Source organism: Prionailurus viverrinus, chromosome C2 (genome assembly GCF_022837055.1).
Source record: "Prionailurus viverrinus isolate Anna chromosome C2, UM_Priviv_1.0, whole genome shotgun sequence".
Lineage (NCBI taxonomy): Eukaryota > Metazoa > Chordata > Mammalia > Carnivora > Felidae > Prionailurus > Prionailurus viverrinus.
This window is the reverse complement of record NC_062569.1, coordinates 109,762,774-109,780,080: the sequence shown is the minus strand read 5'-3', so window position 1 is coordinate 109,780,080 and position 17,307 is coordinate 109,762,774. Positions and strand designations below refer to the sequence as shown.

The following is a 17,307-nucleotide window of genomic DNA, read 5'->3' as shown; positions in this document are numbered from 1 at the left end:
AATGATGGCAGGTGGAATTTTGAACCTTGCATACTCTTCTCCATTGGGGTTGGAAGGTAAGGAGCTGCCTGAGGACAAGTAGATGTGGCATAAATCTTTCTTAGCTGACTTGTGAGGAGATGGATTCATACACATTGCATCTGTTTTGTGGGATTTTTTTTTTAATTTGATAAACTGACTCATGTTTGAAAGCTAGAGTCTTGAATTGGTAAAATTTTTAATTAGAAATATCTTTGGCATTTTAACTGCTATCACTTTGCTATTTGCAAATGAAATGTTTCAATGAAAAATCATGAATATCAAAGAAATCATTTTCATAATTAGCATATCGTTAAGTACTAACTCACTGTCCTTTACCAGGGGTTTTGGTGATTTTAGAGAAAAGAGCATAACACAGCTCTTACAGGGCTGCATTTAAGCCCTTGATAGGTTGGAAATTGCTGTGGAGCTTTAATTTTTGAAATATGTTTTCAGCACAAGGTAAAATTGATGTGATGGCATAAAGAAGCAAAACAAGTAACAACCTTTCAAAGAGATTCAACATAATTGTTACAAAGTAAAAAACCTTTTAGAACCCCCATACATTTCAGCAAGAATTGTGTTGTTTTCCATTATGGTTTTTATAGAGCTTCTGTAATATTGGTTCATAAAATGTGTGTCTGCAGAAATTATCTACGGAAGTTGGAGGGAGAAAGACCTGCCAGGGCATCTATTTCATTTACAAGCCATCAATAACTAATGCAAGACACGACAATAATGCAACATTAAGGTTATTCATTTAAACACAGGAGTCAGGAAATGCAAAAAACAAGGATCTCATAATAACATCAAACACCCACAGTGAACAGATAAAATATTTTTGATTGCTAATTATACTGTTAAGTGTTATACCTTAAAATGAAGCACATGAAATATGAACAAGCTAATGTTCCCCTGAGATACTTAACTTGCATTTCCTGGCTTTAATGTTTAAATTGGAAACTTTAAAAGTTTCATTGACATAAATTTTTGTTTTTCATTTCCTTTCATTTACTTCTTATTTTTGAAGAAAATGAAAAAAAATGTTCATTGATTACTGATGGTGTTGATGGTGTTAAGAGTTAGCCTCAGTCTCCATAGAGCTTTCTAAAGCGATTTTAAAATTGGACTTAACCAGAATGATGCCCACAGTCCTCAGGATGTGGCCATCCGTGTCTCCAGGCCTAGACCCGGTATTGTGGTTTCACCCTTTCGTTTTAAACATGGAGCTGCCTTCTCTAAACAAATCGACTCTGTGCCACATATTTAGATTTCTAAATTTTATGAAGAACAGTTTGAAAGGGAATAGGGGGTAGTGATATATCTACATCTAATAAATTTTGATTTTAGGAAGGCTTTTTATGAGTATAGAGTCTCCCTTTCAAAATACTACTCTCAAGAATAATTAAAAGGGAGAGGAGAGGTAAAGACTTACAGACGCAGAGCACAGCAGCAGGAAAAAATCCCGGGGTCGTGAAATTAAACACTGAATATGAATTTAAAATGACGATAACAGAGAATTGATGATAGCAGAGACATCAATAGGGTAGAGAAAGGACGGAATCAGGAAGAAGATGACAACTTTTATTGATACTCTACTGCTTATGGCCAAAAGTCCAAATGCCTGACATGTAAACAAAATCCTCCGCAATTTACTTCTAGTTTGCCTCTTGCGATGGGAAAAATCATGAATCCTGAAACACACTCATGGCCTATCCTCAGAGCCTGTGACTATTTTGCTTCATATAGCAAAAAAGTATTTTGTAGTGTGATTAAGTTAAAGATCTTGAGATGGAGAGATTATCCCGTAATATCCTAGTGGGTCCTTACAAGGGACAGAGGGAGGCAGGACAGTCCAAGAAGAAGACAAACAGTGGAGGCAGAGGTCTGAGTTATGTGATTATTGTCTTTGAAGATGGCAAGTTGTCATAGGCCAAGGAATGACAGCGGCCTCTAGGGGCCAGGAGAGAAAGGAATGGATTCTCTCCAGAGGCTCCATGAAGGAAGGCAGACCTACCAGCACCTTGATTTTTAGCCCCGTAAGACCCATTTTGGACATCTGGTCTCTAGAACTGCAAGATAATATATTTGTGTTGTTTTAAACCACTCATTTTATGGTAATTTGTTACAATAGCCATAAGGAAACTAATATACCTCTACACACTCATAATGATAACATTCATTACATTACTGTGTCTCAAAGATGCTATCTACTATAAGACATAAAACTAATTTCATGAAACTTGGAGGTGGGTACAAAATATAACCATTTGTTTTATCAGTTAACAGTAGATTATCTCAACGCAATTATATATTTTTATCTTTTTTAATATGACAAGTGAACTTGGAGTTCAAGTTTTCCTTACAGTCAGAATCAAATGATTCTTCTGATTTTCTTTAGGCTATTGGAAGTTGTGTAGTTTCATCTTGGCATGTCGCTTTTCATAACTCATGTTCAGTTTCTTTAGAGATAGACATTACCGTTTCAAGGTGTTTTGTTTGCATTTGCTTCTTGTTAATTCATGGTTCCATTTTTTTTCTTAATTGAATTACATGTTGTTGGAAGTTTAATAGCTTCTCTTAAAAACCTAGTAGAAGCATTTGTCAGGCAGATGTTGGCGCTCCAGTGATAGTCCTTCACGATGTATGAATCAGCCTGCTATGCTTCGCTACCTTTAAAAGTCTTATGATTTATTCTGAAACACTGGCAATGTCTTCTGTCTCTAATTGCATTACCTGAATGCAACAGACAGTCTTCTGCATATTCAAGCTGCCTTATAGCCCTTTTTTGAAGACATTTAAGTGACAATTAGAGATCCATATTTTAGTGAAAATTAAATTGCATGTGATGCTACCAATGCAAAGAACTCAAACAAGTCCATGAACAAACATCTTTTAGGTGCATAGTTTCTTCTATTCAGGAAATAAAACAACTGGGTTGCATCTTACTCCTCTGCCTTTTAGATGAAAAGATTATTTCATATTGACTATATGACACATCTTGATTTTTAGAGACATCAAACTAGAAAAACTTGACCTTTTGGGATCCAGGAAATAAGATAATAATATGAATAATAGCTAATACAATACTGTCCAGATGAGGAAACTGAGGCTGGGGATGAGAAATAATTTCCCCAAGATCACTAGTTGAACAGAAGTAGCATTCCGATGCAGTAGTGCTGGTTATTTCTCTAAAGCCTGGGCATTGAACCACTGCACCCTGTTATCCCATATCTTGTTTCTACAACCATTGAACTTCTTGGTGATCCATGCACATGCTGTTCTCATTCCAGGATTTGAGTGGTTGGGCATATGCTCATCAGTCCTCCATCTGGCAACCTCTCTAAACAGAATGGTAAAGGAAAATGCTCTAGACACAAGTGACTACAGTCTTGCCTCCCCTACCTACAAGTTGAGCCTTTGTGGCCTCATTTCTAAAATGCAGATTACTTCGTTCATATCCCATAGATTTGTAGTAAGGATTAAGTAAAATAATACACGTAAGAGTTTAGCAACAGTAACCGCCACATAAGAAATTATACTTAATGAGGGTGGCCGGGTGGCTCAGTTGGTTAAGCATCTGACTCAGCTCAGGTCATGATCTTGCAGTTTGTGGGTTTGAGCCCCGTGTTGGGCTCTGTGCTGACAGCTCAGAGCTTGGAGCCTACTTTGGATCCTGTGTCTCCCTTTCTTTCTGCCTCTCCCCAGCTCATGTTCTATCTCTCTCAAAGATGAATAAACATCAAAAAATTAAAAAAAAAGAAATTATACTTAATAAGAAAAGGAGAAGAGGAAGAAAATAGGAATGATACATATATTACTTTCTTTCCAACAACTTCTACTACTCTTACAGTGTATTTTTCATACCATTCAAGTCAATTAATAGAAAACAATTTTTGACTATCAACTCTGTGCATGCCCAGTCCTAGTTTTATCATCATCAAAAGAATTAATGGTGTTGCAAGAAGTGTAAGGATGCTGTGTAATGTAGACAGCTCCTACATGGTGTCAAAGAGAAACAGAGTTAGACACTAGGTAAATGTGGTAAAAATAGAGTTTATTCAGTATTATCAAAATAGGGAAAAGAGGCTTCAGTATGGAACTGCTTTCAACTTCTAATATAACAAGGACAAATGGGGATTTTATACCCAAGGAGCAGAGCGAGGGGATTCATAGATGGAGAATTTCTAAGACGAAACATTATGGTAGATGGATTCTTGCTAAACCAACTTAAGATTCTCGCTGAAGGCAACATGATCAGACATCAAATTAGAGGATGAAGAACTTGGTTAGGTATCAAGTGTGATCAGATGGGGTATGGGGATGACTTAGCAGAATTCTTGCTAAAAATGGGTTTGGCAAGGATTGACATGGAAGGTCAGGGTCAAGGCCTTGGTGAGAAGAAGGTTCAGAAGGGCCAATTTACAGTATGGTCGAGGAGAGAGTTTTTGTCAGTGGGAATCAATGGCAAATTGTGAGGGAAAGACCTCTTGACCTGTTCATTATCTCTTTTCTTTCACTGCTTTAGATACTGTAATATTTAATGGCAGACCTTCATTGGGTAGACTTATACTGGCTCTGTTTTTGCAAGTGAGTGTTGCTTGGAGAAGGAAGGTTGACAGGAGAGAGACTCTCCAATTAATGTATCAGTTAGTCTTACTGTGATACTCAAAAATAGTCTAGGTATTTTTGCCAGTGAGTAGGAGAACTCTGATGAGGTATTTGAAGGATTAAAGTCTCTAATTTTTTAAATATCTTTTTTAAATGTGTATTTATTTTTGAGGGAGGGTTGGGGCAGAGAGAGAGATACACAGAATCTGAAGCAAGCTCCAGGTTCCGCCAAGCTGTCAGCACAGAGCACGACACGGGGCTCAAACTCATGGACCACAAGATCATGACCTGAGCTAAAGTCGGACGCTTAATTGACTAAGCCACCCAGGTGCCCCAAAGTCTCTAATCTTTTAAAACATGGATATTTGGTCATTGCTATGTAGGTCCCTTTTATCCTGTCCCAACTGGTACATCTCTAAGTCTGGAGAGGCACAAATGCAGTGTGCTCATGTGAGTTACTACTCCTTATAGTTGAGTGACTCTGGAGGATGACATTATCCATTACCTGTTCTGAATATGACCTCCCTCACATTTCCCTGATCTGAATATGCACTGTATCTCAATGAAATTTTTAGCAACTTCTTACTAAAGAATCTTAAGTGACGTGGTGCTTTATTTTCATAGGGTAGGCTGTTCCCTTCATTAATCACTATGGCTTTTAAATTCTCACATTTACTGAGTACAATACTTCCTCTGAGGTAATTGTAAAAACCTTTACTTGTTCTAAAGATATAGTAAACTAAATGATAATTTCTCTTTAGAAGCATTTTTCCGCACAGTTAATGGTGACAGATTACTTTCACCCTTGAGATGAATGTGTGTGTGAATGCACACACACAAACTCCATAGATACATATACATATAGATTCAGTAGGAGCAGAGAGAGGAAAAGTTTAATGCCATTTAAATAAAAGCTTTAATTTTAGAAGAAAATTGGAAATTAGAGAAAAGCTCAAAGAAGGGAAAAATTTTAGAACTTGGGAGAAACCCTTATTTTCTCTATTCTCTGACCTTTGGCATATTATTTATTTAGTGGGTTTCAGTGAGCTTTAATATTTAGAAAAGGTCACAGGAATAGCCAGATTCATGTGCTGTATTTGAATAATGTAGGCAGCAGGGGTCTAGAGAATTAGTGTCCTCAGACTAGAAAGCCTGATATTCTAGCCCAGTCTCATTTCTGCCCCTGATTTGTTGTTTGACCTGAGGTGAGTCATTCTCTTCTTTGTCTGTCAATGGTGATAATGAGATCTCTTCTTTCCTTTTCTAAAGTAGATGTTGTGAAGAATGCAATAATCTCCTACCTGGCTTTTCCCCTTTATAGACTACCTCCTAAAACTAACTGGATGCTACCTTCCTAAAGCACTGCTTTGCATCCCAGCCTCGTGTTCAAAATTCCTTACGTCTTCCCCATACTGTGATATCCAAGGTCTTCCCCATTTTAATCCCAAGCAATTGCTTCCCATCTCCAATGTGCTATACATTGTCCTGTGTACTTTTAATATTAACTTTTCATCTTCATACCATCAGAGCGTAGCTATTTATGTTCATATGCTCTTAAATATAAAGAAAATAGTATCTTTAAAAATGCAAGTATGAAAGCAGGTCTGTTGGATTCTTGGTTTTTGCTCCTTCCACATGCATATTCAAGTGGTTGCTGCTTAGCTCATACCTTCACATGTGGGTGTGCGTGCGCACACACACACACACACACACACACACACACACACTCTTTTATTTAGAACTTTGTATCTATGCCCCACCTGCTTTCCAAAAAGATGCAAGGTGGAACAATAAGTTTGAAGTTTACAACAATACCACTACATTAAAAATAAAGAAAAATAAGAGCTATGACAAGGAAGAAGAAATGAGCATCTTATCTCTGGAATGTTTCCCAAAACCATTTACTGCATTTGCACTGCTACCACTCAAAATCTCTTGCACGGTCTATTGCAATGGCCACCTAATCCTGTACTCCACTCTGCTGTTACCCCAACACAATTCATCTTGCATACTGAGGGTAGAGTGACCATTTTAAAATACAAACCTAGGGTTGCCTGGTTGGTTGGCTCAGTGAGTTGAGCAGCTGACTCCTGAATTCAGCTCTGGTCACAATCCCAGGGTCATGGGATCAAACCCTGTGTTGAAGCAGACATGGAGACTGCTTAAGATTCTCCTTAAGATTCTCTCTCTGTCCCTTTGCCCCTCTCCCCTGCTTGCACTCTCTCTTCCTAAAAAAAAGAAATATATAAAATAAAAATAAAAATGTTTAAAATACTAACCTGGGCATTTGCTTAAAATATTCTACTGCTTCCCATTAGATTTAAGGCACAATGTCACTCTCTACCATGACCTTCAGGCTGTACGTGATCTACTTCACACTCAGATCTCAATCCTTATCTTCTCCCCTTCCTCATCATCTCACTTCAGTCATTGGTAGCCTTCTTAGAACAGTACATCTGGCCTGAGGTGTTTTGCTTTAGTTGTCACCCAGACCTGGCACATTTTAATGCTAGATCTTTGTGTGAGTAGCCAGCCTCTCTTCATTTGGGTATCAGGTTTTGGTTTGCTAGTTCCAGGTCAGTGTATGTAGGCATACTCATACTGTGCCTTTTTTTTTTTTCTTTAAGACTTAATGTTTATTTATTTTTGAGAGAGAGAGAGGTAGAGTGTGAGCAGGGTATGGGCAGAAAGAGGGAGACAGAGGATCCGAAGCAGGCTCTGTGCGGAGTGTGAAGTCTGATACGGAGCTTGAACTGACGATCTTGAGATTATGACCTGAGTGGAAATCAAGAATCAGCTGCTTAACTGACTGAGCCACCCAGGAGCCCCATACTGTGTGTTGTTTTTTTTAAGGGATGCATAGTATTTATCATGTGGAGGCACTTTAATTTAGCTAACCTTTCCCTGCCAATATGCATCATGTCCCTTCCCAGTCTTTCACAATTACAAAAAAGAAACAAAACCTGCAATATGAATGATTACATATACATATCAACACACTGAAAAAAGATTATTTATACAAATAATTGCCTGAATTGGAATTACTTTATCAAAGGATATGGGATTATTATTTTTTTTGGTATATTTTTGCCAAGCCAGAGAGTTTAATTTTATTTATTTTTTCAGCTTTATTGAGGTAAAATTGACAGATAAAAATTGTATACACAAAGGTGTATGATGTGATGGTTCGATATATATATGTATGTATATATATGTATATGTACATATATATACACATATACACACACACATATATTATGAAACAATCACCTCAGTCAAGTTAATTAACACATCCATCACCTCACATAGTTACCTTTTTTTTAGTGTGTTAAAAACAGTTAAGATCTACTCTTATAGCACATTTCAAGTATATAATACAGTATTATTAACTACAGTCACCATGCTGTACATTAGATCTCCAAAACTTATTCATCTTATAACTTAAGGTCTGTACCCTTTGACCAACAACTCCCCAGTTTTTTCACCCTTCAGCCCCTTGGTAGTCACTGTTCTACTCAGAGAGTTTAATATTAAAGCATAACTCAGTGAAGGTAGTCATGACATGTAGCTTTATAAAGCTCTAACTTGATCCAAGGATAGAGCTTAGAAGCCTTCAGGAGTGGATGTCTTAAATGGTTTTCCTTGATGTGTACTTTTCTCAGCAGGTTTTTAGATATGAATTTTTTTTCCCTGAACACAGCCTCCTGCATTCCCTATTGCTAACCAGGGGATGAGCCACAGGCTTATAATACTGGAATAAAAACAGGAGTTGACTTCCTGCTATGCACACTGAAAAGCCTGAGATATGTTGGTTCTTTCCCCCCCCAGACCTAGCTTCGCTATAAGGATGAATCAGGGGGCCCCCTGCTTGAAAACCCATCTGCTATTTCTCCATGTTCTGGAAGGCTAGCACCAAGGTCACCTCCTCCAGAAGTTTCCCCTGACTATATGACAGAATGCAATCTTTCCATTACTTCTCTCTGTCCACACTTAACTGGCCACACTATTCACTTGGTCCTAAAAGTGCTGTACTCTATCATTTATTATTTATCTTTTTTTATATGTCTTTCTTGGGGTGTGTGGAGCTCAAGGGCAGACATGTTGCAACACCCCTGTTCTTATCTCTCAACCTAATTTAGCAGCTCATACCTACGAATATAAACATAAGGGGTGCCTACGCTGTTCAGGTGGTTAAGGGTGTAATGCTGGATTTCGGCTCAGGTCATGATCTCACATTTCTTGAGATCGATCCACATGTTGGGCTCTGTGCTGACAGCATGGAGCCTGCATGGGATTCTCTCTCCCTCTCTCTGCTCCTCCCCAGCTCGTGTGCATTATCTCTCTCTCACAAAATAAATAAACATTAAAAAAAAAAAGTAAGAATGATGAGACTGGTTGTCCTCTCTGCTGGTAGGATGTGGACCCTCCCCACTCTTTGAACCAGTCCCCCTTTTGCCTATGATAGTCCAGCAGGAGATTACTGATCCCAAACAGGAGCTGATCTCAGGTGTGGGATACTTTTCTTCCTACATGGATCTCATATCAGGAAGAGCCTGTGACCTTGACATCATTAGCTGTTTTCTAACCAACTGAACCCATGACTAAACATTTTTTAGGGCAAAATTTCCATTACATTTCATTGTTAAGCTGACTCTAAGAAGAAAACAAACTATAGCCCTGGAGGAAAAAAGCATCAAAAAGTTGCTAGTGAGAGAAAATTGGGGTTATATGGTCAGTCTGCATGCCATGTCAGCTATGCTACACTTCCTCTGTAATGAGCTATGCAGTGATCCATATATATATATGTATGTATGATCTATATATATAGATCTCAAAAGACTGCTGAAATCAAATTTCTAGATGCAGTTATTATTGATGTTTTTATGTCCCCGCATAGTAACATTTGACAGGCCTGCACAATTTTGCGATTTTGCTGGGGCAAAGCTAAGTGTCTCTGTGACATGAGGAAGCTTATATTCTGATTTTTTTCTGAATGTTTTGCATATTATGGGCACTCGCTCCATTTGATTGACAGGTTATCTTCACATAATAAATTAAAAAGGCTGTAGGCACTTCTTTTGTCTTGTTCCTAGGAAGAGAGTTTTGACGCATTAACTATGTCTATTGCTCGTTGAATGAGATACTGGGGATCTAGGTGCCATGAGTCATGACAGGACCAGAGCCAGGTGTTTTTGCCTAAATTTTTACCTATTAAGTTTGTCCTTTGATGCCGACATCTAGTGATGAAAGGAAAGCTGTTGTGTACATGGTTAGTACAGATTTGACGTAGTCCCTTGTTTAAGAGCAGTTGGGGGGCACCTGGGTGGCTCAGTCAGTTAAGCAGCCAACTTCAGCTCAGATCATGATCTCACAGTTTGTGAGTTCAAGCCCCACATTGGGCTCTGTGCTAACAGCTTGGAGCCTGAAGCCTGCTTTGGATTCTGTGTCTCCCTCTTTCTGTTCTTCCCCCACTTGCACTCTGTCTCTGTCTCTGTCTCTCAAAAATAAATAAAGATTAAAAAAAAAAGAGCAGTTGGGATTATTTGAGTTCTCACATTGTTGCTATTCAAAATTACACAAGCTGTAGTAAAGGGGTGACAAAAAGTGAAGGTAAAAATAATAAGAAGTAATTATTTGGGTAATTTAGGCTCCATAAACCTTTTTGTCTCATTTTAGGTTTTGAAGTTTAGAGCTTTTGAAAACAATTTTAACCAAACTTAACAAACTAAAGTTATCCCTATAATAAATGTGTTATAGACAAAGACAATTTTTTCCCTAGAGATTTGATCGCTTCTCTTAGCAGCTCTTAAACCAATTGTCCCTTTAAATGTAGAAAGTATTATATATAATTTTTTAAAGCCTCAATATATTGTGGCATTTCTTGGCCCACAATAACTCCAAAAATGCTTTCTAGTGACCTTAATTTTTAAAATCTTTACAAATGTTCTTTTTTTGTTGTTTAAGTATTTAGTGTTTTTCTTTATTTATGTGCTTGAAGCACATTATAAAATTCTTTTACTAACTTAAGTATCTCTCTTCTATAATTCATTCATTCCATAGACATTTATTGAACACTTATCCTTTCTTGTATAATATGAAAACATGCCTGCATTAAAGCAGTTTTATTTTTGCTTGCAATGATACCAATGTGTGACCATCAAGTAAACATTTTTAGAAAGACTTCAATATCTATGTTTTGGTACTTTAAATGAGATGCTGTGTGATGCTACAAATACTGTGTGATGCTACAAATACATACCAGTATTTTAAATCTGAGAATGTTGGAAATAGTAGAGTAAATAAAGACTAAGTCAGTGGTGAGGGGACTTTGATAAATCTAAATGTACTGAGTCCATTGAAGTTAGTGTAAGGAAATACATACAACCTGCAGACCACTAAGGCCCTAACTATGTAGAGTTGTTCATTTAGTATCCCTGACTTGCTGAGGCAATATAATAATATTTAATGATTATTAACAAGCTTCTTTAATTTCTTATCTTTACTTAAGCAAAGATCCAGAAATTAAAAAATATCAAGCCATTTCCTTCAATGATATGATATCTTCCACCTGCATTGTTAAATGTCAAACACGTGAGTGGATTTTGATCATGATCCACATAGTGATAAAGGTGGTTGTGGGTTGGTGATAAAACTTAAACAATTAGCATTTTTTAAGGTTTTATTATGAGATGCTTCAAAACATACACAAATAAAATAGAATAGTGTAATGAACTCCTATGAACCCATCTCCCAGCTTAAAAAGTCATCAGTATTCAGCCTTTCTTATTTATTTTTACTTTCACCCACTCCCCAAACTTACTTGGTCATTATTGTTATTTACAGGTGTGTGTGTGTGTGTGTGTGTGTGTGTGTGTGTGTGTATGAGAGAGAGAGAGAGAGAGAGAGAGAGAGAGAAACATTGAAATGCACAGATCTTAGATGTACAATTTTCACAAGTACTCCCATGTTACTCCACCTATACCACAATTGGCAGTGGATTTAATAGTTATTATCAAGGATGCTATAAAGTTTGTAAGTATTCACATGGAAGAGAGGGAAATTCTCCCTCTATCTACAACCTGACGCTCAGGCCTGTAGTTGGGTCTTATACATATGCTGGAATGACATTAAATGGATAAGCTTTTGCTTTCAAGCTAATAACTCTTGAACATTATTTTCAATTATAGACTCTGAAATATCCTCCCCTCATGCCTCTTCAAGGTTTAAGGAAGAGGAGACAGCTATCATGAATTAGAGGAGAGAGAAGGAAGAAGAATCTCCAAATCTCATGTTAATCCTCAACATCTTTCCTTGGTTAGAAAACTGGAATGAATTGAAGTCAAATGATCTATCTTAGGTTTTTATGGAAATGAGACAATATTTGTTTTTTCTTGATCTGTAATTACTTGTTTTTGAATTATAACTTAGTAGCTTCATCATACCCTTAGATTTCTATAGCCTCCAGGATGTTGATAAAATGTTAGTGTATCCAGGTATGTCTTAACTATGGCTGTTGAAGTTGCACAGTATGGTTGAGTGGAGGCTGAGACATAGTAGAATATCTGGGGTGTTCTGGGGGCTTTGAGCCACAGGCAGTGTGGCTTAAAAAAGTTCTATTTTGCCTACATTTCCTCTTTCTAGCTTTTCTCAGTCCAACCAATTCAAAATACAGATCACTACTGATAAATAAGCCTTTAATTCTATGGCTCAAAGATACTCATAATATTTCTTTCCCCTGTTGGCATTGAAAGTCACAAACCAACATGGAGATATTTTTTAAATGAAGTCAGATTTTTTCACTTCTTGCCAAGATATTGTTGCTTATTCACAGTCAGTGGCTATTTGCAAGGCTGATCATAATTCTGCAGAAAACTGCCTGTATTCCGGTGTCACTCTTGAATAATCAAAATTCAGAGCTTCAATAAGGGTGCTCCTCATTTACAAGGTTAATTCTTCCAATAATGATGTCTACACTCTTACACACATTTCAGAACTGAGAATTTATTGCACAGGGCACAAACTCATTGGATATGCAGTGTAAATAACCTTATTAAGAATGCAGGGAGAGAATATACATTACTGTTCTGTTGGGTCAGAAGGGTAAACACAACAAGAAAATGAGGCATTTACCACTAAGTAGTCCAACTGATTTATTTTACTGTGCCTTTTGCATTTTGAGCCTTTCGAAGCGCAGGCTGCCTGAGTGCTCTGCCCTCATATAGGCATTCATGTAAAAAATACTAAATTCTAGAGGGCGTGGGAACTGTCCCAGAGAACAACACCAGGGACTATGTGTTAACTGAAGTCAGAATTGATAACAACGTCTCAGGTCAGTGTGAGTTAGTAGTAAATCTGCTTTTGCTTTTGTGCTCCAGGTGTTTCTGTTAGGATTCGATAAAACATATGATGGAGAATTTTTCCCTGCCAGTATAAACAAAACTCAATTGATCTAGATCTAAGCAGTGACACAGCTCTAAGTAGAGACCAGAGCCAAGCAGAACAGGATATACTGACCCTTCAGCTATCTCCTATATATGGTCTGTATTTCTAGTTCAACTCTAAGTGCTTTTTGATAGAAGAAAGTTGCTGCTGTCTACTTCTTTTCTGCCTAAGAGATAGTATCCAGTATAGGATGCCAGTGGGAAGAACGCTGTCAGCCAAGTTCTTCAGTGACACGAGGTCACATTTTATATAACACAAAACATCATATCAAAGCTACAATATCCTCAGGGGCCTCCTTCCAAGGCCACTTAGCTTAGTAGTGTATGCTTTTTCTAGTCCTGAAGTAAGGAAATATTTTTAGGAAGACATCAGTGTCTTCCAAACTTGTAACACTTGCTATAGTATTTCTTTACCTAATGGTGATAATGATTATAGAATACTATTTATTACTAGAGATTATTACTGTGTTATAAACACTGTAAGCTTGAGTGGACTCATAATGAAAGAATTTGGCTTTATGTTGATCCCAGACTAAGAAACCTACTGAGTGCATTATATAATTTGTACATTTCTCTAGAAAAAATAACTTATTGAGACTTATTCACCATTCTCATTCTCTGAGTTTCAGGGAGAGGATGGAGTATCTCCCTTTCTTTTATCTGGCTATCTGAGGTTCCTTTTTGGCTTACCTTGTTTTATTCATACTTGTCTAAGGAGAAAGATGGTTTCTCAATTTTCATTGTTCCAAATTCCTGCCTCATGGAAGCAGAAATTTTAATTACTTAAAAGTTAAATTAAATCAGATAGCCATGTTGATCATGAGTAGCAGGAAGCACGGAAAGATAGCTAACAGAAGACTAAGGGTCATGTGGTGAAAGGAGCAGGAACCTAAAATTTTGGAGGAACAAGCACACATCTTTCAGGGGTTATGGAGTAAAATCAATAAAGGCAAAATATGTCAAATAAAGCCTGAAGAAATTTTCATCAGTATGTCACCTCCTTATTCATTGGAGGACAAGTAATATGATCCACCCTATATGGCTTTGTGGTGCTAAATAATGTTTTAAACTTTTACTGATGTGTCCCATCAAGTCAGCTTCCACTAGACCCCTTTTGGGATATATTCCTTAAAAGTATAAACTATTGGTGAAATGAAATTTCTCTTTCTTTGTCTTGTTCGACTCTTCTAAAGGAGGTACAGGTCGGGAGAGAGAAAGGGTGGGCTCTATTCCTTGCCCTGGTGCTAACCAGCTGGTGGTGACATTGAGTATTTAGCTCCTTGGGGCCTTGGTTTTCTCTGTGTCAGATGAAAGGGTTGGGCTACATAATTTAAGATTCTTTCCATCTTTAAAATTCTTTCTCTACATATTTAAAAACATTTTAATCTTCATTGCTTATATAATACCTACTAATGATGATCTATTGTACTCTCACCTTGAAAATACTAGAACTGAGTCCAAGAAATGTAAGTCTTTGTCTTCGCTATAAAGAACAAGCTGATGTTTACAGAGGGGAGGTGGGGGGAGGAGGTTACATAGGTGATGGAGATTAAGGAATGCACTTGTTGTGATGAGCACTAGGTTCTGTATGGAAGTGTTGAATCACTAAATTGTATACATCTGAAACTAATATTACACTTTATGTTAAATAAAAACAAAAAGAAAAATAAAGAAAAGAAAAAAGAAAAAAAAAAAGAAATAGTTGAGGCAAATGAAGCCAGAGCCAGGACCAGAATAGGAGAATAGGAGACTGTTTACTGCTTTAGGAAGGGCCAGGTTCCTGGGCGTGTGAACAGGGCATTCATAAAGGGTCCCATGCTTAAGGTTTGATACAATGTGGTCATCTTGAAATTCTTAATAGTTTTATCTTTAAATTTGTTTTCTGTAGTCAAAACTCATCCTGATGGGATGATGGAGGTATTCACTGACGTGTTGGATCTTCTACTCGCATAGGGTTCTGCCTCCTGTCACCTCCTTATTTCCTCTGATTGCATGCCCGGCCACTTCTAGCCTCCACCCAGTGACTTCTGCTGCCTTTTGTTCACAGCATGGGCTTAGGAATGGGTGTGGACAGGACACTTGTGAAGGTCTGCACTTGCCCGGCAGGTATCCTCATTCCCAAGGAAGCAGTACCTTCAATGCAAATAAAAATTACCAGGATAGTTTGAGAGACTATAGAAGAACAGAAAAAGCTTTTCCCCTGCTTTTGAACAAGGGGTCAATGTTTTCATTTTGCACTGAGCCCTGAAAATTGTCTGGCCTTCACCTCAGTCCTTCATAAACATATTCTTTGCAAGGATTAGGAATTAGCAAGAGCATCACCCTTTCAATATTATTTTGTATACAGCATAATAGCAAAAGTATATAATGTATAATATAGTGATATTTTTAGTGTCATCATTGCTCCAAATCTTATTTCGTTTTTGTACATTTAAGAATTTGATTTTTTATTTCTAAGTATTAGCCTCTGGAGGACTAGTTCATGTCTACCAAACTATAAGAGCCTCATGCATTAATTTATTTTGAATTGATAAATGGTTGGAAATACTGATACTGGGGTATCAACCCATCCTCTTCTCAGGTGAAATGCTATTTGGGAAATCAGATGATTTTAAGAAAACCCAGAGAAAAGGTATTTAGATATATTTAGAAATAATGTTAATAGATTGGTATGTACCCTTCTTTACTGTAGGAATATATGTGCTGAAAAGACTTGAGGTTTGTACTGTCAATCAGGGTACTCTGTTCTATGGATTATGCTAGGGACACAACTACACAATATTAAATCCCTAATTCTTGCTTACCCAAATGTGACCCTTCCAAAGGCATTGGGTATTACAACGTCCAATCCCATTTGGAGGAGCTTTAATAATTATATTTACCCAATATTTATTTATTTTTAATTTTTTTTAATATTTACTTATTTTTGAGAGAGAGAACAGAGAGAACAGAGAATGAGTGGGAGAGAGGCAGAGAGAGGAGACACAGAATCTGAAGCAGGCTCCAGACTCCCATTTGTCAGCACAGAGCCCAACAGAGGGCTTGAACTCACGAACCATGAGGTCATGACCCCAGCAGAAGCTGGATGCTTAACCAACTGAGCCACCCAGGCACCCCATTTACCCAATATTTATGATGTCAGTATATTTGTTTTATTTCTACAATGAGATGATTAGTGTGAGCAAATACTACAAATATTATCAGAAGTAAAAGTTCAATATCAACTCTATCAAAATGAACATGATTATTTTTTGAAGATGTGTTTCAATATCTGAGTAGACATGATGCTTCACAGGTCTAATCTGCAGGCTCTGTAGAGTGTATTTTGACAGGAACTCATCCTGAAATGCCATTAAGGTATAATCCTCCTCAAATTATCGTCGGTACTCGTATGACAGAGATGGAGAATTACTGAAGTACGCTGTAAAGTTTTCCTGTTAATGTATGTGCAGAACTCTGAGGATTTAATTGTGTTCTTGTTCAGACCTCTGGGAAGAACCGAAACTGCTTTTTTGAGAGAAGTCTTGGTTTTGCCTGATTCAGTTGCTCTGCAGCTGGGCAGGGATACAGATAAATTATTCAATGTTTACATAAAAATAAAAACCTTGTCAACTACACAGGGAGTAGCTAATATAAAGAAATCAGCCCACTAAAAAAACAAAATGTGTTCATTACAAGCATTTATAAAAACCTTAGATTTCAAGTATATATTACATATGCTATTCTCTAAGAGGTCACCTGAAATGAACATCCATTTTTCTACAATTTTTAATCTCCTTTCTGTTTTTCACTAGAAAGCTACACAATCTAGTTCTTAAAATAATGGTCATTTTAGTGATTGATTCATTTATTTACCCAACTGGTGTTTATTGATCCCATACTAGGAGATCTTTTAGGCACTAGTTATAAACATAGCAAAGACTTGTGGACCACCATAGATAGTAGACATTTGACTTATAATGATATATTTATTAATATTCTCTTGAATGCCAACATGAGGTTTCTGGAGCAGACAGATTTATCATTATTTATTTACAGCAAATAATAATATCCTTGTTCCCTTGTGTTGCAGTGTCTTCCTTCTGGGACAATGCAGTGAGAGCCAGTTGTCACTCAACACATAAGGTGTCTGTATTGTAGGTGAGTACCCCCCTCCCCCAAAATGAACCTGGACATTTATACATGAGGGAGAGGCAGCTGTATTTCCTCCCCTTTTAAGAGAGTTTCCTTGGAAAAG

The 17,307-nt window shown here is 37.3% G+C and overlaps 1 protein-coding gene across 2 annotated transcripts in view; it reads left to right on the top strand.

Moving 5' to 3' along the window:
- ZPLD1 (zona pellucida like domain containing 1) overlaps positions 1-17,307 on the top strand; it is a 552,784-nt gene that overhangs the window by 458,601 nt on the left and 76,876 nt on the right. For both annotated transcript variants that reach the window (XM_047875473.1, XM_047875475.1), the window contains one exon: positions 17,143-17,210. The gene's annotated coding sequence lies outside the window, so the exon portion shown is untranslated. The remainder of the gene's footprint in view (positions 1-17,142; positions 17,211-17,307) is intronic.